Source organism: Carassius gibelio, chromosome B22 (assembly GCF_023724105.1).
Source record: "Carassius gibelio isolate Cgi1373 ecotype wild population from Czech Republic chromosome B22, carGib1.2-hapl.c, whole genome shotgun sequence".
Taxonomy (NCBI): Eukaryota; Metazoa; Chordata; class Actinopteri; order Cypriniformes; family Cyprinidae; genus Carassius; species Carassius gibelio.
In genome coordinates, this window is record NC_068417.1 from 8,137,401 (window position 1) to 8,164,862 (window position 27,462).

The 27,462-nt window shown below is 39.0% G+C and overlaps 1 protein-coding gene and 1 long non-coding RNA gene across 23 annotated transcripts in view; one reads left to right on the forward strand and one right to left on the reverse strand.

Moving 5' to 3' along the window:
* The window catches only part of LOC127987708 (zinc finger protein 271), a 392,063-nt gene that overhangs the window by 325,898 nt on the left and 38,703 nt on the right, over window positions 1-27,462 (forward strand). Inside the window, exons 1-4 of one of the 21 annotated variants that reach the window (XR_008161337.1) lie at window positions 3,628-4,903; window positions 20,312-20,398; window positions 22,706-22,962; window positions 23,374-24,517. The exons of 15 other annotated variants lie outside the window; for them this stretch is intronic. The gene's annotated coding sequence lies outside the window, so the exon portion shown is untranslated. Of the gene's footprint in view, window positions 1-3,627; window positions 4,991-20,311; window positions 20,399-22,705; window positions 22,963-23,373; window positions 24,518-27,462 lie in introns of those variants that run through there. 5 more of the 21 variants (XR_008161338.1, XR_008161335.1, XR_008161333.1 and 2 more) reach the window with 5 other exon arrangements.
* Window positions 1-27,462, reverse strand: part of LOC127987801 (uncharacterized) — a 194,563-nt gene that overhangs the window by 130,098 nt on the left and 37,003 nt on the right. The window lies entirely within an intron of this gene.

Below are 27,462 nucleotides of genomic sequence, written 5' to 3' on the forward strand. Positions count from 1 at the left end.
CAGCACACACATGACCCTCGGATTGATTTATGAAGAAAAAAAAAAAAGTTGCGCATGTTCAGTCCACACTCAGTGGTCATGGAGAGCGGAGGAACGGAGGAGCTTGGACCACGTTACGACATCCCGTCGCGCACCCACTTCAGCGAAAAGATTGTGCCAGATCTTTATCAACAGGAGAAGAAAAAAGTTGTGGATGAACTATCCTGTTGCGCTCATGACAGAAGGTAGGATGTCCAGGGGGACGGAGAACTGCTCACCATCACAGAAGACTGGGAGATGAGAAGTCCGGCTATTATGTTAAAAAGAAGATATTATGCCATGTGCACGTTAAGTTGATTTCATATATTTTAATTTAATAATTTAATGTTAATAAAAAAGACAAAATGTATGTTTATTTGTCTTGGCCTTTTTTTTTTTTTTTTGCTGATCCGAAAAATGATCACATCCATACGAGGAGGAGCATTTTTAATTAAAACGTATAATCATTCCCAGAGATATTTGGGCCGAGTCAAGTGTGTTCATAGATGTTTCCATGAGCCAATGCGGATAAAGCTATATTTAAATGTAAAAAGACACGATATTGTCTGACCTGACGTTTTATTTTTATCCATAAAAACACTACATCAAAAATTTTTAAGCAGTAAGAAAGATCCAAAGATCTGCATTTATCTGAAATAAAAACGTTTTGTGACACTATACCATATATCATTAAAAAGCTTAGAATTTTGAGATGTTTTGAATGAAACATCAAAAGGATAAACAATGCAGATTTATTTTCATAGCCACCTTTACAGTGCCAATAATAGTGGAGGGCACTTTATACTAATATATTACTGTAACGGATTAAACCTTTATATTCATCCGGAAGAAAGAGGCGGGAACCGGCGGACAAACAAAACGAAACTTTAATAATCCAAAATAAACACAAAACAGCGCACCAGCCCCTCACGGATGAATAAAACCAAAACATCACAATAAGGCCCAGGCCTGGTCCTCTCTCGTCCTTCACTATCGTCACTCCAGTTTTATATACTTCCATCTCCTCTGTGGGACTCGAGACCAGCGGTGGGGCGCAGGTGTCGCGGATTTCCCAATCACTCTACCGGCCTCGCTCATTCCCACATCTCTCGGCCCCGCCCCACTAGTGAAATGAGTTAGCTCATAATTTCACCTAGACTCAGCTGTGACTATAATACACACAAAGCATTTACAAGCAATGGGATTTGACAGTCATTTTAAATCACTAATCATAAGGTAAGATCAGAAATCTCCTGGGGTAAGTTCCACTTCATAAAGTGGACGAGAGAAGTTTATACGGATAAACCCTCAACACATAAGGCAGCTCCATAAATCACAATGCAACAAGTTTGTGACATCACCAGTTTAATTTACTCCCTCATCAATCTAATTTGTAAGAAATAGTGATGGCCGATTCGTGAACGAATCGTTCAATTTAACCGGTTCTTCTTAGTGAACCGGTTGAACCAGTTCACCAAATCGAACTGAATCGTTTGAAACGGTTCACGTCTCCAATAAGCATAAATCCACAAATTACTTAAGCTGTTAACTTTTTTAACGTGACTGACACTCCCTCTGAGTCAGAATAAACCAATATCCCGGGGTAATCCATTTACTCAAACAGTACACTGAATGAAATGCTGTGAAGACCGAACTGAAGATGAACACCGAGCCGAGCCAGATAATGAACAAACACGCCCACTGCTGGAGCAGTTCTCGTTCTCGAGTCAAGAACCGGTTGCTTCGGTTTTTAGGATCACCAGTACACTCAACCGAGAATCGTTTCTGTCGGATGCGTCCGAATTGAGAACCGATGAACTGATGATACTGCGCATGCGTGTAATTTTGTAAGTATTTTGTTAAGCATCGGAAAGTGTGATATAATAACTATGTTTTATTTTGATTTTTTTTATTATAATTTTTTTTAGATTAATGTTTCCAATCTGTATATTGTATATAATGTATAGGCCAAATGGGTTTTCAGGGAAGTTGGACAATAATTAAGACTCTAAAGACTCTTATGTTTAATAGGAATAAGGGATGATTTATGAGATATCTGTACTGTATTTATAGTTAATGATGACACATTCACAAATTGAGTTTGTAGTAAACAGAACATGAACACGAGTAGAGCAGATGAAACTGAACTGCAGCATGTGCCGGTTAGAGCGATTCTCGTTCTCGAGTCAAGAACCGGTTGCATCGGTTTTCGGATCATCAGGACACTCAACCGAGAATCGTCCGAATTGAGAACCGATGAACTGATGATACTGCGCATGCGCGATTCAGCGTGAAGCCAACTGACTCACAGCATGTCTGAATCGAAGAGATTCTTATGGTGATTGATTCTGATTCTGTACTAGTAATGTTATGAGCGCGGGTATTTCGAGGGCTTGGATGAAGGGCCATCTGGCGAAACGTAAGTTCATTTAATATCAAATACATCGCAATGGATTATGTTTAGTAAGTGGATCATGGTTTCTGCGCTGATGACACCTAATTTATCTACTTTATATCTTCAAGACTTAAATCCTCATATGCACATTATTGCTGTTACTGTATTTAGGTGTTGTTGCAAAACTCAAATGTAAACTTTTCATGATTATGAGGTTTTAACTGACTAAAGTTATGATTACTGACTTTATACATTTGAATGTTTGATAGACGTGACACCATTACGTCATCACCAATGACGTCATTACGTCGAGCGTGAAAGAACCGATGAACCGGTTTTTTCAACAGGTTTATTGAATCGAACCGTCCGAAAGAACCGGTTCGCGGAAAAGAATCGAACTTCCCATCACTAGTTATTACTCTGCTGCTGCAGTTGCCACCGTTCTGTTTCTTTCAACGCAAACTGCCCCCTGCTGGCTCGGAGCAAAATGTCAAAGGCGGGGAAAACAAATATGGGCGGGACGAAACGTGTTGCTCCGCCTCGAAGTGTCGTCCCGCCCCATCGTCCAGACTGCACTCTGGGGTTACTCTACGGTTTTGTAACGGTTTTGTAACTTGCGCATAGATAAGCCAGCTCGTAAACTTCCAGTAAAGCTGATTTAATGTTGTGGCTTATATAGGCACAGAAACCTCTCCTGCCTAGTTCTTGTCAGAAATTTAAAAAAATGCTACATGATAAATAATGGTAGCATAACAATGATAGATGATGCCATTAACATACAGTTTTATGTTATTTAAGAACATATAATTTAATATGCCAAGCCTGGTAATCATAAAAACATTAAAATGCCAACAATTCAACACTATAGTAACTTTTTAGGCCAGTGGTTTTCAAACTTTATACCATGTACCAACTCGGAAAATATTTGACTTTCCAAGTATCACTATACTAGCATTAAAATTCAGCAAGGTAGGCCTAACTATTAAAAACCAGGCAGTTTTATCCCTAATAAGAATATTTATTATTGTCAGCCACTTTAATATTGTAAATATATAATTTGAACATTAACATTAACACTGCACTATACTTACAAACAGGTAAATAAAAAAAAACTTAATAGTTAAATTAAAATGAGTTGTACCTAAAAGTTCAGTAAAAAACTGTATTGCACTTAAACGTAAATACAACTTTATTCAAATAAAAATTAAGTTAAAATGTATTGGGTCTCATTCATGAAACATTCGTAAATATACGAGTAAATATCTGAGTGATTTGCGCGTAAAGAGAACTTCCCGAAAACTCTTCTCCTGATTCACAAAAACTTCGTAAACGTCAGATGTGATAGTGAAATGTGTGTGTGTGTGTTAATGAATTCCAATCATTTGTAAATGGGACACGCGTGCACGCTCACTCTCAATTACCATAAATCCCGCCCATTAAATCCGACTGACAACTATATATGAGCATCACATTATGACACCAAACGAAGGATTTCAACGTCTTCTCAAAAGCGACTGAAAAAGAAACATTTCTCAGCTGCAGAAATTGAAGTTTTATTATCAGAAGTTCATTCAAAACGCCACATTTTATTTTCAAGCGTACTAGTGGCGTATCAGGTCCTAAAAAAGGAAGTTTGGCAGCATATTACAGATCCTATTACTGGCTCTCATAATAAAAGTTAAAAGAAAAAACGTATGTAATTAATATATATAATATTTTTTTCAAAATGCTGTGTAAATATGTACCCGATTGAGGTGAATTAAAATGCAGCCGTATTAATGAGCAAAACGTTCAGACGTTAAACGCACTATTTACGCGTGGCTGGGAGCAGGTGTAGATTTCTTTCGTACCAACTAACATTTGGAAAATACGAACGTTTTAATGAATTCGAAAATTTACGCCAAAACCACTTTACACGCGATTTACACAAAAATTCGTTCTGCTCGTGTTTCATGAATGAGACCCATTGTGTTTTAACATGAATCAATAATTAACTTGTGGATCAAATGAGTCTTAATCATGATAAAATCACTTCATCTCTTCTGCATTTCCCTTTAAAAACATTGCAACTAATCAATTTCTGAATATTATAATAAAATGTGGATCTCTGGCGTGCAACTGTGGATTGTGTGTGCGAGTGTGGATCTCTCCCGTAATTTTTTTTTTTTTTTTAGGAGGTTTTGATACTTTTTTCACTCCATACTGGCAACAGCGATAGGTCGTATGTTTGCTTGTAGCTTCAGACTTATATTATGTTTGGCTCCAAAAACACTAGAGAAAACTGAATTGTCCGTTTAATTTGATTTACGTAGTTGCATCACGTTCCATTCGTGTACATGCAGGGGGCGGGGTTTATGAGCTGAACTTTTCAGGACTCGCGCGGCACACAGGTCTGACTTGGGGCTGATTTTTGGCGCCTGGAACTCCAAAACCCGGGAGCTTTTTTGGAAAGAGAGAAGGTTTTGCATCAAAGTCTGTCCGTAATGCGAGGTACCTTTGTGCAAAGCGCTGTTATTTAAGTCATCGCCTGATGAGGCACAAAGAGCTGCCGAGGCTTTAGATGTGGAGTCTTCTGAGGTGAGTTAGCTGTTCACGGCATTTCGCCTTTTTAAATACTCTTTGTTTATGCAGCAATATGCGAGGTCGTTCTGCAGTGTTTTTAATCGGTTTCACGTAGGACATTTTAAATCTATGAGCAGGATTATAATATAGACACAGGGAACATTATTTTGCTTTGTGGTGTTTTATGTAGCCTACATGTGTCTTTTTCATTTAAGTAACTGCTGTCAGCTTTTGCACATGCACAATTTTAGCAAAGATAATTAAATTATTGTTCAGAATGCTGTTCAAAATCAAACTATATTTAATTTATATATCATCATTATTATGTGCTCTAGTGTAGTTATTGTGACTTGGGTAAAGTTGGTTTTATATTCGCACATTCGCCACTTTTCCCACATTTCCGCGTTCAATAACTTTCAAATTATATGTGCAAGAAAGTTTTTCTTGGCATATTCTGATCAGCGACATCATTGTGAACCAAACAGAATGGTTTCAAAATCGATCAAAATGGCCAAATATTGTTTTTATGGCATATTTAGAAGCGAATGTCCGCTGAATGTCCAACGTAGTGCTGGATATTCGTTAGGCACCGTCTAAAAAGTTCGATGTTTTTTTTTTCATTGTGTGCGATCAGACAAGTATTCTAGAGCCAACCACAAATGTGCCAGCAAATATCACTTACATGATGTCTTCTAATGCTATAGGTTTTCCTTGAGCAACAATAGAAATTATACAGATGGTGTTTGAAGATATGTTTAAGAATTAAAAAATAATAAACGTACATAAAGTATAATTTAGTGTATAATTTAACAATTCAGACAAGTGGAAAATCAAGTGTAATCTCTTGAACATAGTTAATGGCATAGTTAAAACAACATTTTTATATATTTATTTACCTCAAAATGAACATGAACTGTGTTGATGTGTTGGTTTTAACAATGACATATGATTTCTTTTAATAGGTTTTAAAAGCATGGGTCAACTTCTCCGAAGCAAGTTGGAACATCTTGTCTGGATCATACAGAACATACTACAGCCGTGTCTTGCATTTTATTCACCTTTGTTGTTTTTTTCTGATTTTAAGTATAAGAAAGACGTAACAGTGTAACAGTGTTCTCCAGGTGTTGATTGGAAAAAATGGCTGAACTCTTTGATGTTTTTCTGTTTTATGAAATCTTTGTTTAACATTAAACTCTCACAATTCATGTGCATTGATTAATGTCTGCAATCCTGCAAAAAATGTTACTTTGCCTGGTACTGAATCCATCAGATTATTGACAAGTATTCAGAAATCATGACAGCAAACACAATGTTGATTTTGGGTGAACATTTCAAAAACTATGGCAAAACTTTCTTCAAGATGGATTATAAAGAATTTGTGCTTCACATATTTAATTTGACCATCACTGTTTTTATGGGATTCCTCAATGACAAGTCACCCACTTCAACAGCTTTTGAAAGAAGGGAACATGCTAAAGTAGCGATATATTTATGTGACCCAAGTTAACATAAATCCAGTCTTGTATTGTAGATGTATGTAGTGTAGACATTGAAAAAGATCCATACCTATGCACTTGTCCACTGACACAAATTCCAGTTCAATAACTTAAAAAAAGGCTGACATTGATGCAAAACAGGCTGCTAAATATTTATGTGACCTTGTAGAACATATCAGAAGTCTTGAAATACAAGTATTGGCCATAAAACATGCATATGCAGCATCACTGTGTTTCTTTATAGACACACCATAACATCACTTCCAGTTCAATACGTCTGCAAAAAAAGGCTCACACTGTTAACAATGAAGTTGCTATTAATCTGACCTTCTTCATCATATCAGAAGTCATAAAAGAACAAGGATTTGCTCTAAATTATACATTTACCACATCTCTCTATTGCTTCATAGACACACCATGACTTCACTTGCAGTTCAATACCTTCTTAAAAGAGGCTCACACAGTTACAAAACAAGCTGCTAAAGCATTATCTGACCTGGAAGAGCATCCCAGAAGTCTGGAAATACAAGTATTGCCCATGAAACCTACATTTGCAGTATCCATGTGATTCTTCATAGACACACCATTACTTCACTTGCAATTCAATACCTTCTTAAAAGAAGCTCACACAGTTGCAAAACAAGCTGCTAAAGAATTATCTGACCTGGTAGAGCATCCCAGAAGTCTTGAAATACAAGTATTGCCCATAAAACCTACATTTGCAGCAACCTTGTGTTTCTTCAAAGACACACTATTATTTCACTTCCAGGGTAATAGCTTTCCAAAGAAGGCTAACTCTGTTACCAATCAAGTTGCTAAATAATTATCTGACCTGGTAGAGCATCCCAGAAGTCTGGAAATACAAGTATTGCCCATGAAACCTTCATTTGCAGTATCCATGTGATTCTTCATAGACACACCATTACTTCACTTCCAGTTCAATACCTTTCCAAAGAAGGCTATCACTGTTACCAATCAAGTTGCTAAATAATTATGTGACCTTGTAGAACACATCAGAAGTCTTGAAATACAAGTATTGGCCATGAAACCTACATTTGCAGCATACCTGTGATTCTTCATAGACACAGCATTACTTCACTTCCAGTTCAATACCTTTCCAAAGAAGGCTCACACTGTTACCAATCAAGTTGCTAAATAATTATGTGACCTTGTCGAACATATCAGAAGTCTTGAAATACAAGTATTGGCCATAAAACCTACATTTGCAGCATACCTGTGATTCTTCATAGACACACCATAACATCACTTCCAGTTCAATAACTTTTTAAAAGAGGCCCACACTGTTACAAAACAAGCTGCTAAATAATTATGTGACCTTGTAGAACATATCAGAAGTCTTGAAATACAAGTATTGGCCATAAAACCTACATTTGCAGCATCCCTGTTTTTCTTCATAGACACACCATAACTTCACTTCCAGTTCAATACCTTTCCAAAGAAGGCTATCACTGTTACCAATCAAGTTGCTAAATAATTATGTGACCTTGTAGAACACATCAGAAGTCTTGAAATACAAGTATTGGCCATGAAACCTACATTTGCAGCATACCTGTGATTCTTCATAGACACAGCATTACTTCACTTCCAGTTCAATACCTTTCCAAAGAAGGCTCACACTGTTACCAATCAAGTTGCTAAATAATTATGTGACCTTGTCGAACATATCAGAAGTCTTGAAATACAAGTATTGGCCATAAAACCTACATTTGCAGCATACCTGTGATTCTTCATAGACACACCATAACATCACTTCCAGTTCAATAACTTTTTAAAAGAGGCCCACACTGTTACAAAACAAGCTGCTAAATAATTATGTGACCTTGTAGAACATATCAGAAGTCTTGAAATACAAGTATTGGCCATAAAACCTACATTTGCAGCATCCCTGTTTTTCTTCATAGACACACCATAACTTCACTTCCAGTTCAATACCTTTCCAAAGAAGGCTATCACTGTTACCAATCAAGTTGCTAAATAATTATGTGACCTTGTAGAACACATCAGAAGTCTTGAAATACAAGTATTGGCCATAAAACCTACATTTGCAGCATACCTGTGATTCTTCATAGACACAGCATTACTTCACTTCCAGTGCAATAACTTTTTAAAAGAGGCTCACACTGTTTCAAAACAAGCTGCTACATAATTTTGTGACCCTCTTCAACATATCAGAAGTCAGGAAATACAAGTATTGGCCATAAAATATACATTTGCAGCATCCCTATGATTCTTCATAGACACAGCATTACTTCACTTCCAGTGCAATACATTTTTAACAGAGGCTCACACTGTTACAAAACAAGCTGCTACATAATTATGTGACCTTGTAAAACATATCAGAAGTCTTGAAATACAAGTATTGGCCATAAAACCTACATTTGCAGCATCCCTGTGTTTCTTCATAGACACACCACAACTTCACTTCCAGTTCAATAACTTTCCAAAGACGGCTCACACTGTTACAAAACAAGCTGCTAAATAATTATGTGACCTTGTAGAACATATCAGAAGTCTTGAAATACAAGTATTGGCCATAAAACCTACATTTGCAGCATACCTGTGATTCTTCATAGACACAGCATTACTTCACTTCCAGTTCAATACCTTTCCAAAGAAGGCTCACACTGTTACCAATCAAGTTGCTAAATAATTATGTGACCTTGTCGAACATATCAGAAGTCCTGAAATACAAGTATTGGCCATAAAACATACATTTGCAGCATCCCTGTGCTTCTTCATAGACACACCATAACATCACTTCCAGTTCAATACCTTTCCAAAGAAGGCTATCACTGTTACCAATCAAGTTGCTAAATATTTATCTGAACTTCTTCATCATATCAAAATTCTTACAAGAACAAGTATTTGCTCTTAATGATACATTTACAGCATCTCTGTATTTCTTTATAGAGACACTTACCCTCACTTCCAGTTCAATAACTTTTTAAGAGGCTCACACTGTTACAAAACAAGCTGCTACATAATTATGTGACCCTCTACATCATATCAAAAGTCTTAAAAGTACAAGTATTTGCTCTAAAAGATACATTACAACATCCATGTAATATATATATATATATATATATATATATATATATATATATATATATATATATATATATATATAAACCATACAGAATATTGTACTAAGCATTAAACCTGAAACAAATTAGACATTTTTTAAATTTAAAGGAAAACTTTTACTAACTTTTAATAAAAAAGGTTTTATTTTATGCCACTGTCCATGGTCCTGATGCTACTTCTACCTTAACATTTCCATAATTTTGCAGTATTTGCCCAAGTTAACCCCAAATCACTTTGTTATTAAGCACACTCCAAAGGGAACACTATACCATGGGGATTGGGAGTTGACTTTGAAAAGCAGCTATGCATATATATATATATATATATATATATATATATATATATATATATATATATATATATATATATATATATTGGATGGAGGGGAGAGAGACACCAATGAACTTCTCAGCTGCTCTCACTTGCGTTGCAGAGTCTTTCAGCAGGACGCGTTGCAGGCGCCATATCACACAGTGATGCAGCTCGACAGGATGGTCTCGATGGTGCCTCTGTAGAAGGTGTACATGATCGGGGGTGGGGCTCTGGCTCTTCTCAGTTTGCAGAGGAAGTAGAGACGCTGCTGTGATTTCTTGGCCAGTGCTTCTGTGTTTTCAGTCCAGGAGAGGTCCTCTGTGATGTGCACACCCGGGAACTTGGTGCTGCTCACTCTCTCCACAGTCGCACCATTGATGGTCAGAGGAACATGCTGAGTGTGTGCTCTCCTGAAGTCAACAACAATCTCCTTTGTCTTCTCCACATTCAGAGAGAGATTGTTGTCTAATGGGACCCACCACAGTCGTGTCATCTGCAAATTTAATAAAGAGGTTGTAGTTGTGTGATGGTATGCAGTCGTGGGTCAGCAGCTTGAAGAGGAGGGGGCTCAGCACACATCCTTGGGGGGTCCCAGTATTTAGTGTGATGGTGCTGGATGTGTTACTGCCGACCCGTACTGCCTGAGGCCTTCCAGTCAGAAAGTCCAACAGACAGTTGCACCGCAAAGTGTTAAGCCTAAGCTGGACCAGTTTGTACTGTAAATGAGCTGTTGAGGGATGATTGTGATGAAAGCTGAACTGAAGTTTATGAACAGCATTCTGACGTATGAGTCCTTTTTGTCTATATGTGTGAGTGCTGAGTGGACTCAGTGACGATGGCATTATTGGTAGACAGGTTGAACCGATATGCAAACTGGAAAGGGTCCAGGGAGGGGGGAGGGCAGACTTGATGTGGTGCATGACTAGCCTTTCAAAGCACTTCATGAGGATGGGAGTAAGTGCAACAGGATGGTAGTCATTGAAGCAGGATGGAGATGGCTTCTTCATGACTGGAATTAAGGATGGTAATTTTGAAGCTTGTGGGAACAACAGCCTGACTAAGTGAGATGTTGAAAATGTCTGTGAAGACATCAGTGAGTTCTGCTGCACAGTCTCTCAGTACATGCCCAGGAATGTTGTCTGGACCCGGAGCTTTGCGTGCGTTGATCCTGCTGAAGGATCTCCTCACGTTGTCTGGGGTCTGCGTTATCACCTGGTCACCGGGAGGAGGTGGAGTCTTCTGTGCAGTGGTGCTGTTTTGTTGCTCGAAGCAAGGGAAGAAGGTGTTCAGCTCATTCAGCAGAGAGGTGTTGTTGTCACAGGTCTGTGGTGGGGGCTTGTAGACCATAATGGTCTGTATCCCCTGCCACAGGCTCTGAGTGTCTCTGCTGTCACTGAATTGATGGGCTAACTTCCTGGAGTACTGTCTCTTAGCCTCTCTGATGCCGCAGGACAGGTTGGCCCTGGCTGTTCTCAAGCCCACCTCATCTCCTGCTCTGAAGGCAGTGTTCCATGTCTTCAGGAGTCTGTAGACTTCACCTGTCATCCACAGTTTCTGGTTGGCCCAGACAGTGATGTTTTTTTTTAATTCAGTGATGTCATCATCTCAGTTAAATAGTATCTAAACTAGCTATCTAAACTAGTATCTCAGTTTAAATAGTATCTGTGCAATCATTTGCAATCAAGTCAACGATATTGTTTTAAATGAAGTGTCCCCAACTAAGCAAGCCAGAGGCGACAGTGGCAAGGAACCAAACCTCCATCGGTGACAGAATGGAGAAAAGACCTTGGGAGAGACCAGGCTCAGTCGGGGGGCCAGTTCTCATCTGACCAGACAAAACCAGCAGTTCAATGTCAGGTTGCAGCAAAGCCAGATTGGAAGAAGAATCATCTTTTTCCTGTGGTCTTGTCCTGGTGGTCCTCTGAAACAGGGTCTTTACAGGGGATCTGTATCAGTTGGGGCTGTAGTTGTCCTGGTCTCCGCTGTCTTTCAGGGCTGTAGAGGTCCTTTCTAGGTGCTGATCCACCATCTGGTCTGGATACGTTTTGGATCCGGGTGGCTGCAGTGACCCTCTGACTTGGATACAGACTGGATCTGGTGGCTACGGTGACCTCAGAATAAGAGATAAACTGACTAAGATTAGCGTAGATGCCATTCTTCTACCGATGTAGCAAATACATCGGGTGTTATGGGAAGTGTTCCCGGTTCCGGTTTACCTTGATCATAAGTAATAATTATAATTGATAAGAATGAAATATTAAAATAAAAGGAACAGGAAAACAGACTCGGGGTTACATCATCTGAATACACCACACAATTTTTGTCTGATTGGTACATGTAAAATGTTTTTATATCTTATGTCAACAATTCCACCCCCCCCCCCCCCCACCCGTAAAGGTCAGCGCAGGGTTGATATGACATGACAATGAGGTGATACAGATAAGCTCAGTTAAAAATACAGATGCAACTGTGGTTTCTTATCCTACATCCTGTTGAAACATTACTTAATGATAAGAAAATGTACCTTATATGTGTCAACTGAAGAATATAAATAATATAAATGAGTAATCCTTGAGTACACCAAAAGACTAATATCAAACATAAACCAAAAACAAAAGTAATTCCATAACATATCGAATACGCAAGACACCTTTATTGCTGTTTAAACACACTTTCAGCATAAGCTCCTATAAGAGCTTACCAAAAAACGCTTGTTTTCAATTTACATATGAAGTCAACAGGCAGAAATGGCATAGTGAATACCCTGGTGCTTTGCTCCTCTGTTTGGCCTTTTTCTGATTTTACACATACAGAGCAAAACACCTGTTTTGACACTGCAATTATTAGAAAGTAGATAGGATTATAATTAATCTCTGTGTGTCTAACATGGAAATAAACTGTTTGTTCAAAGTGCTTTATACCTGATGCCAGCAAAATGTCTATGGCCAACCTTTTCCAGTAGTGGCACATAATCTCCATGCAAGACAGCACACACATTCAGTACATATACAGGCCACTCTGTTGGGTACAACTGTTCAATTGCATGGTAACACAAATTGCTAATCAGCCAATCACATGGCAGCAACTCAATAGATTTAGGAATCTAGATGAGGTGAAGACGACATGCTGAAGTTCAAACCGAGCATCAGAATGAGGAAGAAAGGGGATTTAAGTGATTTTGAACGTGGAATGGTTGTTGGTGATAGATGGGCTGGTCTGAGTATTTAAAAAAAAAAGGTGGATCTACTAGGATTTTCACGTGAAACCTTCTCTAGAGTTTACAGAGATTGTCCATTGAGCGGCAGCTGTGTGGACGAAAATACACTGTGGTGGTGTAATGGTGAGAGAGATATTTTCTTGGCACACTTTGGGCCCCTTAGTACCAACTGAGCATTGTTTAAATGCCATACCTGATTACTGTTGCTGACCATGTCCATCCCTTTTTGATAACAGTGTACCCATCTTCTGATAATGCACTATGTCACAAAGCTCAAATTATCTCACACTGGTTTATTGAACATGAAAATAAGTTCACTTAACTGTAATGGCCTCCACAGTCACCAGATCACCACATCATTATGTAGCAGCTTGTTTTGTAACCGTGTGAGCATCTTTTAAAATGATATTGTACTAGAAGTGAAGTTATGGTGTGTCTATGAAGCAGGGATGCTGCAAATGTATGTTTTATGGCCAATACTTGTATTTCAAGACTTCTGATATGTTGAAGAGGGTCACGTAATTAGTTAGCAGCTTGTGTTGTACCCGTGTGAGCCTTCTTTGGAAAGGTATTGAACTGGAAGTGAAGTTATGGTGTGTATATGACGCAACACAGGGATGCTACAAATGTATGTTTTATGGCCAATACTTGTATTTCCTGATTATTATATGTTGAAGATTGTCACATATTTATTTAGCAGCTTGTTTTGTAACCGTGTGAGCCTTTTTGAAAAATATATTGTACTGGAAGTGAAGTTATGGTGTGTCTATGAAGCAACACAGGGATGCTACAAATGTATGTTTTATGGCCAATACTTGTATTTCCTGACTTCTGATATGTTGAAGATTGTCACATAATTATTTAGCAGCTTGTGGTGTAACCGTGTGAAACTCTTTGGAAAGGTATTGAACTGGAATTGAAGTTACGGTGTGTCTATGAAGAAACAGGTATGCTGCAAATGTATGTTTTATGACCAATACTTGTATTTCAAGAATTTGTAACCGTCTAAGACTCTTGTAGAAAGTTATTGAACTGGAAGGTGTCTCTCTAAAGGCACAACATGCAGGTGCATCTCAATAATTAGAATGTCGTGGAAAAGTCCATTTATTTCAGTAATTCAACTCAAATTGTGAAACTTGTGTATTAATTACATTTATAAATAAAATAAAAGTAGTTTAAGTCTTTGGATCTTTTAATTGTGATGATTTGGGCTCACATTTTACAAATACCCACCAATTCACTAGCTTTACAAATTAGAATTCTTAATAGGACCAATAATAATAATAATAAATTAGTACAACAAGTATGTTCATTTACTGTACATGTACTCAATATTTGGGAGCGGTTCCTTTTGCTTTAATTTCTGCCTCAGTTCGGTGTGGCATGGAGGTGAATAGTTGGCACTGCTGAGGTGATATGGAAGCCCAGGTTTCTTTGGCAATGGCCTTCACCTCATCTGCATTGTTTGGTCTTGTTTCATCTCAACAAATTAGAATATGGTGACATGCTAATCAGTTAATCAACTCAAAACACCTGGAAAGGTTTCCTGAGCCTTCAAAATGGTCTCTCAGTTTGGTTCACTAGGATACACAATCATTTTTGGCCCCTGCCTGCACTGCCAAAAGCACCAAAAGTTGGTTAAATGACAATGGTGTTGGTGTGCTTGACTGGCCAGCAAACTCACCAGACCTGAACCATATAGAGAATCTATGGGCTATTGTCGAGAGGAAGATGAGAAACAAGATACCAAAAATTGCAAATGAGCTGAAGGCCACTGTCAAAGAAACCTGGGCTTCCATACCACCCCAGCAGTGCCAAAAACTGATCGCCTCCATGCCCCGCCAATTGAGGCAGTAATTAAAGCAAAAGGAGCCCCTACCAAGTATTTAAGTACATGTACAGTAAATGAACATACTTTCCAGAAGGCAAACAATTCACTAAAAATGTGTACTTATGAAGTATTCTAATTTGTTAAGATAGTGAATTGGTGGGTTTTTGTTAAATGTGAGCCAAAATCATCACAATTAAAAGAACCAAAGACTACTTCAGTCTGTCTGCATTGAATTTATTTAATACACGAGTTTAAGAATTTGAGTTGAATTACTGAAACAAATGAACTTTTCAACGAAATTCTAATGTATTGTGATGGACCTGTATAATACAGAGATGCTGTAAATGTATATTTTAGAGAAAACACTTTTACTTTCAAGACTTCTGATATGTTATAGAGGGTCAGATAATTATTTAGCTACTTGTTTTGTAACAGTGTGAGCCTCTTTAAAAAAGTTATTGAACTGAAGGGGGTGTCTCTATGAAGAAAAACATACAGTATAATACAGGGACGCTGCAAATGTATCTTTTAGAGCAAATAATTGTACTTTCAGTACTCCTGATATGACGAAGAGGGTCAGATAATTATTTAGCAGCTTGTTTTGTTTTGAGACTCCTTTAAAAAGTTATTGAACTGAAGGTGTGTAAATAGAGAAACTGAATACAGTGATGGTACTGTACTTTTTGAACATCTATATTAAATACTTGTACATTAAAGACTTAATGTATGTAATTGAGAGTCAAATAAATATTTTGCAACTTAGCACTAGGTTCCTTCTTTCAAAAGCTGTTGAAGTGGATTGTGGAAAAGTCATTGTGGAAACCCATAAAAACATTGATGGTACAAATTTAATATATGTGAAGCACAAATTCTTATAAACCATCTTGAGGAAAGTTTTGCCATAGTTTTAGAAATGTTCATCCAAAATCAACATCGTGTTTGCTGTCATGATTTCTGAGTACTTGTCAATAATCTGATGGATTCAGTACCATGCAAAGTGACATTTCTGCAGGAATGTAAACATCAATCAATGCACATGAATTGTGAGTTTAATGTTAAACAAAGATGTCATAAAACTGAAAAACAAAAGAGTTCAGCCTTTTTGCATTTTCATTCAACACCTGGAGAACACTGTTACACTGTTAAGTCTTTATCATACTTAAAATCAGAAAAACAGAGGTGAATAAAACAGCAAGACATGGGCTTTAGTATGTTCTGTAGTGTCCAGACTAGATGTTCCAACTTGCTTCAGAGAAGTTGACCCATGCTTTCAAAACCTATTGAAATAAATTATATCATTGTTAAAACCAACAAATCAACACAGTTCTTATTCATTTGCAGGCAAATAAATAAAAACAGTTGTGTTTTTATTTATTTTTAATAGAAACACGTAATTTGTAGATAGTCCCTCAGATAGGCGATGACGTCACGACACTCCATAGAGGTAAGCGTGTTTATCAGCGTCTTTAAAACGTCGAGTTCGACATAAAAATGTGTTCTGAAATGTACTCATCATGGTCGGTAATGATACTTGACCGAAAGTGTCTTTTTCAAGTGCATATTAACAAAGTTATTGAACGCGGAAGTCCGAATGTCTGAATATAAAACCAACTTTACCCAAGTGTTATTGTGTTGTTAATGGAGTTGGGTGTCATCAGATTGCAGCAAATATTCTGACTTTAATGATTTGTTTCTATCTGCAAACACTCAGACTAAAGAGAGATGATCTGCAGACTGGTCCTGAAGTTATTGAATGAGTGTTTATAATCTGAAACTCATCAATATTAGAGCAGCTGAAATATGTCAGTGGGTGTCTTGTTTAGAATCAATAATGACTAGTAATGAAATTAAATATTTGTCGTAGTAACAGAACATAGGGCTAGTGGTGCTTGAGACATTGTTAAAAAATAATACTTATAAGTAGTGGTGGGCCGTTATCAGCGTTAACGTGCTGCGTTAACAAAAATATTATCGTTAATCTATTCTCAAAGTCGGGTTGAGAGCTGGGTCTATACTAACCAAGCTATGATGACTTTCACCTTGATATTTTATATAACCGACTGGCTGAGGCCAGCCTAAAAAGATGCTCAGGACAGTTGACGGGCCACTGCTGCGCATCGTCACGAAAGCTTATCTTTTTCACTTGGTGTCAACACGCATTCTGTACTCACTACTCCAGTGTTTTGTACAATTAAATGTTATTATAAACAGCATACATTAATATTTCATTAAAATCAGTTGTTAACGATTTAGCTTTTGATATGTAATATTACACTCCTGTACTAATCAGCAGATACAGTGTAGTGTATTTTTGTCTGCCATGGATCTGAGGAATCACACAGTCTCAGGGTTTTGTTTCTAGAAGATAGACTTTATTTCAGAGAGAAAAAAAGCTGAGATGTTCTCTACAAGAAGATCTCCCGAACGCCTTCTTTAATCATTTTTTTGCTCTCTTCTCTTTAACTTTTGACAGAACTCGAAATGTTTTTAACTTATGCAACCGATTAGTACAGACCAAAACTCAATAATCAGTCAAATTTGTGAGTCCGTTCAGTGGCATTGTTTATGTTCTGTGCCTCCGACATCCGGATTGATGACGCATCGTGAAAACCCTCTATAGATGGCACAACAGGATAATAAACCTTTGAAGGACTTCCACATTTATGCTCTGTTTCCAAACAGTTCCATCAATATATTGTAGCATTGCAGCTGATCCTCCTTTGCTTCAATTGTAAAGAGGGATGTAGACCAGAACCAGACATAATCTGTTTGAAATTAAGAAGAAAAAAAAAAACATTTTATTTAATAAAATTAACATTTTTAAATGGTATCTTGTGAATCGTGTTTCACTAAGCATTTCTTTATTGTATTATATCTTATGTATTACATCTTTGCAATTCAAGTTAGTTTCACTTTTACTAATTTGTTGTATTTGCTTTGAGTGTAACTTATCATTGAGTAAACATCACCTGTTTATTAATACTTTATTTTTAACTCTTATCAACCACTTTTATTTTCTGCTGGCTGTATTTGCATCAAAAAGTTTTGACATTTTTTATAATTCTATATCTAAAAGCCATTAAGTGATGATGGCGATGACATCCCTTGCGCGCACTCACACAAGCCAGTGTTGAGTCTATACTCAAAGTTGTAAATAATTACATGTGTGAATCCCCTTGAATAAACAATGATTTGTGTCATATTGGACGTCGTGATTTTTAAATGGAAATTCACTTTGTCCTGTAGGATCTTATTTGATTCTGTTAATTACTTACTTTTTAAGTGTAACTTTACTTTTTTAGAGCAACACTGTGTGTGTGTGTACTTGTATTCCATAAAAATGCAGCCCATATGAATATAAACAAATATAAAAACTGAAATTCATAATACAGTAAGGCAAGTATAATAAATATAATATTTCATAATGTATGAATAAGTTAAAATGCACTACATGTGACAAAGAATTAATAGAAAAACAAACATCTATAATGGCATTGTCCTGACACTTCCTCTTTAAGAAATCCAAATGTAGTGCGCATGCAACTGTAGCACACATACTTCGAACAGTAATTTGGGTGAACGATCTCTGTTGGTGAGTTGTTGTTTTTACTGTTGTGGAAGATTTTTATTAATAAGATTTTACTCAATCAAGTATAATCAAGATGATTCTAGTCACATATATGCATATGTGTCTTATTCCTTTATAATCATATAGCCTTTGTGTGAAAGGAATGTGCCTATGTCTGCAAAAAACATCCTGACCACCACAGATAGGAAACATCTGGAAAAACATGCAATGGGCCTCTTTTCTTTACCATAGCAAGTCTCTAGGGAGGTATTAAAATTTTAGGCATAAGGAAAAGTCTGACTATTTGGAAATGCCCTGTATAGGGTATATAATGAGATGCTACCTAGCATTCGGGAGATCTTCTTGTAGAGAACATCTCAGCTTTTTTTCTCTCTGAAATAAAGTCTATCTTCTAGAAACAAAACCCTGAGACTGTGTGATTCCTCAGATCCATGGCAGACAAAAATACACTACACTGTATCTGCTGATTAGTACAGGAGTGTAATATTACATATCAAAAGCTAAATCGTTAACAACTGATTTTAATGAAATATTAATGTATGCTGTTTATAATAACATTTAATTGTATAAAACACTGGAGTAGTGAGTACAGAATGCGTGTTCTGACTCCATTTTGAGCTGTTTTGAATAGCGTTGTGCCTTACGGTTTTGTAACTTGCGCATAGATAAGCCAGCTCGTAAACTTCCGGTAAAGCTGATTTAATGTTGTGGCTTATATAGGTACAGAAACTTCTCCTGCCTAGTTCTTGTCAGAATTTTTTTTTTTTAATTGCTACATGATATATAATGATAACATAACAATGCTGATAGATGATGCCAGTAACATACAGTTTTATGTTATTTAAGAACACATAATTTTATATGCCAAGCTTGGTAATCATAAAAACATTAAAATGCCAACAACTAAACACTATAGTAACTGTTTAGGCCAGTGGTTCTCAAACTTTATACCATGTACTAACTCAGAAAATATTTGACTCTCCAAGTACCACTATACCAGCATTAAAATTCAGTAGCACAGTAGGCCTAACTATTAAAACTATTAAAAACCAGGCAGTTTTATCCCTAATAAGAATATTTACAGTTGTCAGCCATTTTAATATTGTTAATATACAGTTTGATAATTAACATTAACACTGCACTGTACTTACAAACAGGTAAATAAAAAAGAAAAACTTAAATTAAATTGTGTTGTACCTAAAAGTTCAGTAAAAAACTGTATTGCACTTAAATGTAAAAACAACTTTATCCAAATAAAGATTAAGTTAAAATGTATTGTGTTTTAACATGAATTCATAATTAACTTGTGGGTCATATGAGTCTTAATCATGATAAAATCACTTCTCTTCTGCATTTCCCTTTAAAAACATTGACATTAATCGATTTCTGAATATTATAATAATATCGCCGTTCCTATCTATTTCTCACAAGCTGTCATGATTCTCTCACTTGTGTGTGCGATCTCTCCCGTATTTGTTTGGGAGGATTTAATACTGTTTTAACTCCATAATGGCAACAGCGATATGTCGTATGTTTGCTTGTAGCGTCAGACTTATATCATGTTTGGCTCCAAAAACACTAGGGAAAACTGAATTTTCCGTTTAATTTGATTTACGTAGTTGCATCACGTTCCATTCGTGTACATGCAGGGGGCGGGGTTTATGAGCTGAACTTTTCAGGACTCGCGGGGCACACAGGTCTGACTTGGCGCCTGAAACTCCTTACCCGAGAGCTTTTTTTTTGGAAAGAGAGAAGGTTTTACATAAAAGTCTGTCCATAATGCAAGGTACCTTTGTGCAAAGCGCTGTTATTTAAGTCATCGCCTGATGAGGCACAAAGAGCTGCCGAGGCTTTAGACGTGGAGTCTTCTGAGGTGAGTTAGCTGTTCACGGCATTTCGCCTTTTTAAATACTCTTTGTTTATGCTGCAATATGCGAGGTCGTTCTGCAGTGTTTTTAATCGGTTTCACGTAGGACATTTTAAATCTATACATAAATATATGAGCAGGATTATAATATAGACACAGGGAACACTATTTTGCTTTTGTGGTGTTTTATGTAGCCTACATGTGTCTTTTTTTAAGTAACCACTGTCAGCTTTTGCAAATGAAAAATTGTACCAAAGATAATTTAATTATTGTCTCAGAATGCAAAATCTAACTATATTTATATATTATTATTATTATGTGCTCTAGTGTAGTTATTGACGTGTTGTTAATGGAGATGGGTGTCATCAGATTGCAGCAAGTATTCGGACTTTAATGATTTGTTTCTATCTGCAAACACTCAGACTAAAGAGAGATGATCTGCAGACTGGTCCTGAAGTTATTGAAGGAGTGTTTATAATCTGAAACTCATCAATATTAGAGCAGCTGAAAATATGTCAATGGGTGTCTTGTTTAGAATCACTAATGACTAGTAATGAAATTAATTATTTGTCGTAGTAACAGAACATAGGGCTAGTGGTGCTTGAGACATTGTTAAAAAATAATACTTATAAGTAGTGGTGGGCCGTTATCGGCGTTAACGTGCTGCGTTAACAAAAATATTAACGTTAATCTATTCTCAAAGTCGGGTTGGGAGCAGGGTCTATACTAAGCAAGCTATGATGACTTTCACCTTGATATTTTATATAACCGACTGGCTGAGGCCAGCCTAAAAAGATGCTCAGGACAGTTGACGGGCCACTGCTGCGCATCGTCACGAAAGCTTATCTTTTTCACTTGTTTTTAACCCTTACTGCTTGTCGATTTAAACATTAAAGCATCAAAACACAAGACGCGGAAAAGCTGAACAGAGAGTAGCTGGTTACTTGCGCGCTGTATTCGGTGCGGAGAGAGAGAGAAGCGTATCACAGACAGCGACACTGAACCGAGCTCTCTTCTGCGAAGTTCTACTCGAAGTCCCTCCTGCACCTGAACAAATACAAATCGCACTTTGAACAAACAAAAAGATGTGAAAGAGCCCAATTCAGTACTCGCGGTGTTCTGGTGTTCAGGCTCACGCAGAGAAAGGCGTTTCAAAACACTTGAACATCGAATTTGCTTATTTTTGCTCTTGTGGCGACAAACACATACAAAATATGTCAAAATATCCACCTTGGAAATCACCTTATTCTCGAAAAAACTGTCAGTTATTTCTGAAGTAAAAGTAAACAGTTGAGGAAAAAAAATGGGATGTGTATTATATTGGATGCGTTCATTGTCTCTTAAAGTGACCGCACCTAATTTAGCTACTGGCTGCTGTAATGTTAATCCAAGAAACTGAAAGAAAGAAAATCACTCACTGCTCTTGACTGAATTACTTTGTAGTTTTAACAGTCAAACCCAAAATTATTAAAACACCAGATATAATTTTTGATATATATAGCAAAACTGTAATAATGTGAGAAATGTTGAAGGTGTCTGAATAAATGTAGGTTTGATTGTATATTTCATTTTTACATTGAAGACTATCCAGTGCTATTTTACATTTAATTATTTGGTTTCTGTACCTTGACACCTACAAACTTGATGAGCCCCTTTTCTAATGCACCACCTAGCTTGATAAACCCCTTCTCAAAGACTTACTGTTTGTCAATTTTTATTTGGGTAACACACATATTCTGAATGCCTTCGGCAGAATTCGAATGAGCCATTTTAATCTAGATTAATTTCAAGATCACAGTGAGATTAATCTAGATTAAAAAAATTAATCTATGCCCACCACTACTTATTAAGATATTTACTACTAATTCTGCTACAAGAGCTGGGGAACTTAACTCAAAATCTGGATCATGTTGGCTTTGTTTGTTTCTTTTTTTTAACGGCTTCAAGGTTTATCACATTTTCCCCTCCTGACTGAGACTTTATCAGAATGCATTCAACAGCTGCAGAACTACTGTCTGTGAATTAAAGTATAATTCATTGCATCTAAATGTCCTACAATGCAAAGATGTTTTCTTGCCCTGTGTAATATAATACAGTACTATATATAAGTAACAGGAGTTAGCCTGCACTACACCACTGAGTGATGATGGCCCATTATGGGAGGTCCTTTGTCTCTCATGTGTGAATCACGAAATATTCATGGCCATTGTCACTCCTTCAAATACAGCCTTTCTTACACAAATCATGTCTTACAAAATGTAAGTCAGTCTGTTGTTTTGAATGAGTGAACGGTGATTTTGTGTCCCACAACAGTATCACTTTCAGTTAAGCTCCTCCCCAACAATCAAACCTTCACTAAAGCTCCTCCCACAATAGGATCACCTTCAGTGAAGCTCCTCCCACTGCAGTTCATCAATAAATGCTGGAATATTCCAATCAGTCTACAAGTGAAGAGGAGCATCAAAGCATCAGGAAGAAGTGAAATCTGCAGAGACAGAGTTTATTGAAGAACAGAGAGAACATGAGAGATCCAGAACCCTGCAGAATGAAACACACTGAAGAACAAACAGGTTGGTGTTTATTCTTGATTCTTCAGTGATGATGAACATTAAGGTTATAAAGCTTCAAACAGTTTGTCATATTTTCATTTGTTGTGATGGGAAAGATGTATAGAGCTGTTCAATAATATAGTTGAAGCAGCAAATGGTAAGGGTTCTCACTATATAAGCATGGGATTTGTGTCTTATGTTGTAAAATGTTTAATAATGATAATTATTATTAATATTAATAAGTATAACTGGAAGAACAATGTCCATCACTCCAGTAAAGATCCAGAGACATATCATTTATAAAAATGAACAAAATATTTTGTATAACACTTGTCCACACTACACTTATTTCAGGGTTCACATGTATGTCTTTTTTTAAAATTTCTCTCTGTGATTTGCTAAAAAAATGTTGTTTTTTAACTTTTATTTTAGAGTTGATTGAAAAAAACGAGGAGCATGAAGAACTGAATAAAGAGGAGGACAAACATGTCAAAACTGGAGAAAACTCTCTGAGTCGCTCTCAAACCAAACAGAAAGATTTAAAGAAAAGAAGAGACAAGAAATCTTTCACCTGCACTCAGTGTGGAAAGAGTTTCCCAAAAAAGCATAGTCTTGAGATGCACATGATGATCCACACTGGAGAGAAACCTTACAGATGTGATCGGTGTGGGAAGAGTTTTACTGCATCATCAAACCTTAAGATACACATGAACATCCACACTGGAGAGAAACTTTATGAATGTGATCAATGTGGAAAAACATTTTTGACGGCTACAAACCTGAAGATTCACCTGAAAGTTCATTCAAAGGAGAAACCACATTCATGTTCTTTGTGTGGAAAGAGGTTTTCACGTCTGCAGAGTTTACAAGTACATCAGAAGATACACAGTGATGTGAGAGAATATATGTGCTTTGAGTGTGAGAAGACTTTTATTACAGCTGGACATTTGAAATGGCACGAGAGGATCCACACTGGAGAGAAACCTTACAAGTGTTCACACTGTGACAAGAGATTCAATCAGTTAGGACATCTGAAAAGACACGAGAGGATCCACACTGGAGAGAAACCTTACAAGTGTTCACACTGTGACAAGAGATTCAATCAGTTAGGAGACCTGAAAAGACACGAGAGGATCCACACTGGAGAGAAACCTTACAAGTGTTCACACTGTGACAAGAGATTCAGTCAGTTAGGAGACCTGAAAACACATGAGAGGATCCACACTGGAGAGAAACCTTACAAGTGTTCACACTGTGACAAGAGATTCAATCAGTTAGGAGACCTGAAAACACATGAGAGGATCCACACTGGAGAGAAACCTTACAAGTGTTCACACTGTGACAAGAGATTCAGTCGGTTAGGACATCTGAAAAGACACGAGAGGATCCACACTGGAGAGAAACCGTATCACTGCACTGTATGTGGGAAGAGTTTCAGTCAATCATCTAATCTACTCGTGCATATCAAAAACATTCACAGTCAGTAGTAGGGGATACACAGACTTATCGACTACTCGACATCAATGCTCTGCCATGACGCTTTAAGCTTGATGTTGATTAGTCGCTGGTCCTATAGGTGGTTTTCACGGACGCGTCATCAATCCGGAAGTCAGCCATGTTGGAGCAAATGAACATAAACAATGCCACTGAACGGACTCGCAAATTTGACTGATTATTGCTGATTACAGAAGGCGTTTGTAGTTGAGAGAGGTACAGTTATAGCACATGTGTAAATGAAGCATCGACTATGGCTTAAATGTTGACGTAGTTAACTATGGCTACATTCACACTGTTAGTCCAAATACGATTATCTTTGCATCCGATTGGAATCTGATCTAAAATAATGATGTCCACACTGTATATCACAACTGTTCAGATCTGATTTGTGTGTCCATGCAGCTCTTTGGCAATGCGGGAATGACGTTGCGTTGATGGAGGTGTTTACATTTGCGAATTGAATCGTGTTTTACTAAGCATTTATATATAGTATTATATCTTACGTATTACATCTTTGCAATTCAAGTTAGTTTTCACTTTTACTAATTTGTTGTATTTGCTTTGAGTATAACTTATGGCGATGACATCATCACTTGCGCACACTCACACCAGCCAGTGTTGAGTCTATACTCAAAGTTGTTTTGGACTCAACTGTGCAGTAAACGTCATGTATAATTACATTTGTGAATCCCCTTGAATAAACAAAACTAAGTTTGGTGTGCTACATAAAAACAGATTTTATTTGATGCTTAAAATCTTATTGAACATTCTGATTTATTTAATGGGATTACATTTTTTCATGAAGGATCTTTTATTGATTTGTGTCATATTGGACATCGTGATTTTTAAATGGAAATTCACTTTGTCCTGTAGGATCTTATTTGTGTCACGCTGCCAGTCTTTGTTTTCCTGGGTGTTCCCTAGTGAGCTCACTTCCCCTTAGGCACTTCACCATAGGCACTTTAATTCCGCTAGTCTGGTTGTGTCTTCACAGTAATTGCACTCCAATTAGAATCGCACAGGTGTTGACAATACTCTGTCATTAGTTTCCCTATATAGAGCTGTCTTTCTCTGTTGTCATCATGGAGTCCTTACCCTATGTGTCTCATGCTCTCGTTCCCCCGAGACTTCCTCTACCTTCTCATTCTTCCGAGTTCCCCGTTTCATCCGGTTCCCTCTTTTGGTTACGTTTGTCTCTCATGACTGTTTATTTTTGTAGTTACCCCTCTGTTTAAATAAAAACCCTTACCTGCATTTGGATCTACCCTCTCTTTGTGTTTTCCCAAACCCAACCGTGACAGAAGGACTCCATCATGCCTAGATCCAGCGGTGTGAGATTTCGAATCGGTTCCCCAGCCACCATGGAGGAACGGAGGGGGAGAGTCCGGAACTTAACCACCCTTCGTCAAGAGGGAAGGGAGGTGGGTGGCCTGGCGCAATTGTTTTGGACTTTGGCAGTCGGGTTAGGTTACAATGATGCAGCACTAAAGGATTGGTTTAATAATTGCCTGGATGATCCTTTACCTCAATGGGAGATGAAGGGGTTAGAGATCCTGGACTTTTGGGGGTTTACCAATTACCTGCACCATCGTGCTCAGTGGAATGCAACAACCACACCAGAGTTTCCAGACAAGGCTGCCAGCTCAGCCCCACAACCCAAGATGGCCACCAGCCCAGCCCCACAGCCCAAGATGGCCGCCAGCCTAGCGCCACAGCTCAAGATGGCCGCCAGCCCAGCACCACAGCACAAGATGGCCGACTCAACGCCACCGACTCTCCATCGTAGAGGGCGGAGGAGGAGACAGGCAGCTACTGTTCCTCAGGACCCGGAGAACGTTCCCGAGCGGGCGGCTGCCGTCCATGAGGCCATTCCCGATGCGGTGCCCGCTGCTGTTCCGGAGGCGGTGGCCGAGGCTGTTCCCGATGCGGTGCCCGCTGCTGTTCCGGAGACCGAGGCGGTGGCCGAGGCCGTTCCCGATGCGGTGCCCGCTAATGTTCCGGAGGCCGAGGCGGTGCCCGATGCAGTCTCCGAGGCGGTGCCCGATGCAGTTCCCGAGGCGGTGCCCGATGCTGTTTCCGAGGCCGAGGCTGTTCCCGAGAAGGTGCTCGATGCTGTTCGAGAGGCCGAGGCAATGCCCGATGCTGTTCCCGATGTGGTGCCCGCTGCGGTTCTGGAGGCCGAGGCGGTACCCGCTGCTGTTCCGGAGGCCGAGGCGGTGGCCGAGGCCGTTCCCGATGCGGTTCCCGTTGCTGTTCTGGAGGCCGAGGCGGTGCCCGCTGCTGTTCCGGAGGCCGAGGCGGTGACCGAAGCCGTTCCCGATGCGGTTCCCGTTGCTGTTCCGGAGGCCGGGGCGGTGGCCGAGGTCGTTCCCGATGCGGTGCCCGCTGCTGCTCCGGTGGCCGAGGCTGTTCCCGAGAAGGTGCTCGATGCTGTTCGAGAGGCCGAGGCAATGCCCGATGCTGTTCCCGATGTGGTGCCCGCTGCGGTTCTGGAGGCCGAGGCGGTACCCGCTGCTGTTCCGGAGGCCGAGGCGGTGGCCGAGGCCGTTCCCGATGCGGTTCCCGTTGCTGTTCTGGAGGCCGAGGCGGTGCCCGCTGCTGTTCCGGAGGCCGAGGCGGTGACCGAAGCCGTTCCCGATGCGGTCCCCGTTGCTGTTCCGGAGGCCGAGGCGGTGCCCGATGCAGTTTCCGAGGCGGTGCCCGATGCAGTTTCCGAGGCGGTGCCCGAGGCAGTTTCCGAGGCGGTGCCCGAGGCAGTTCCCGAGGCGGTGCCCGATGCTGTTCCCGAGGCGGTGCCCGATGCTGTTCCCGAGGCGGTGCTCGATGCTGTTCCCGAGGCGGTGCTCGATGCAGTTCCCGAGGCGGTGCCCGATGCTGTTCCCGAGGCGGTGCCCGATGCAGTTCCCGAGGCGGTGCCCGATGCTGTTCCCGAGGCGGTGCCCGATGCAGTTCCCGAGGCGGTGCCCGATGCAGTTCCCGAGGCGGTGGCCGATGTTGTTCCCGAGGCGGTGCCCGATGCAGTTC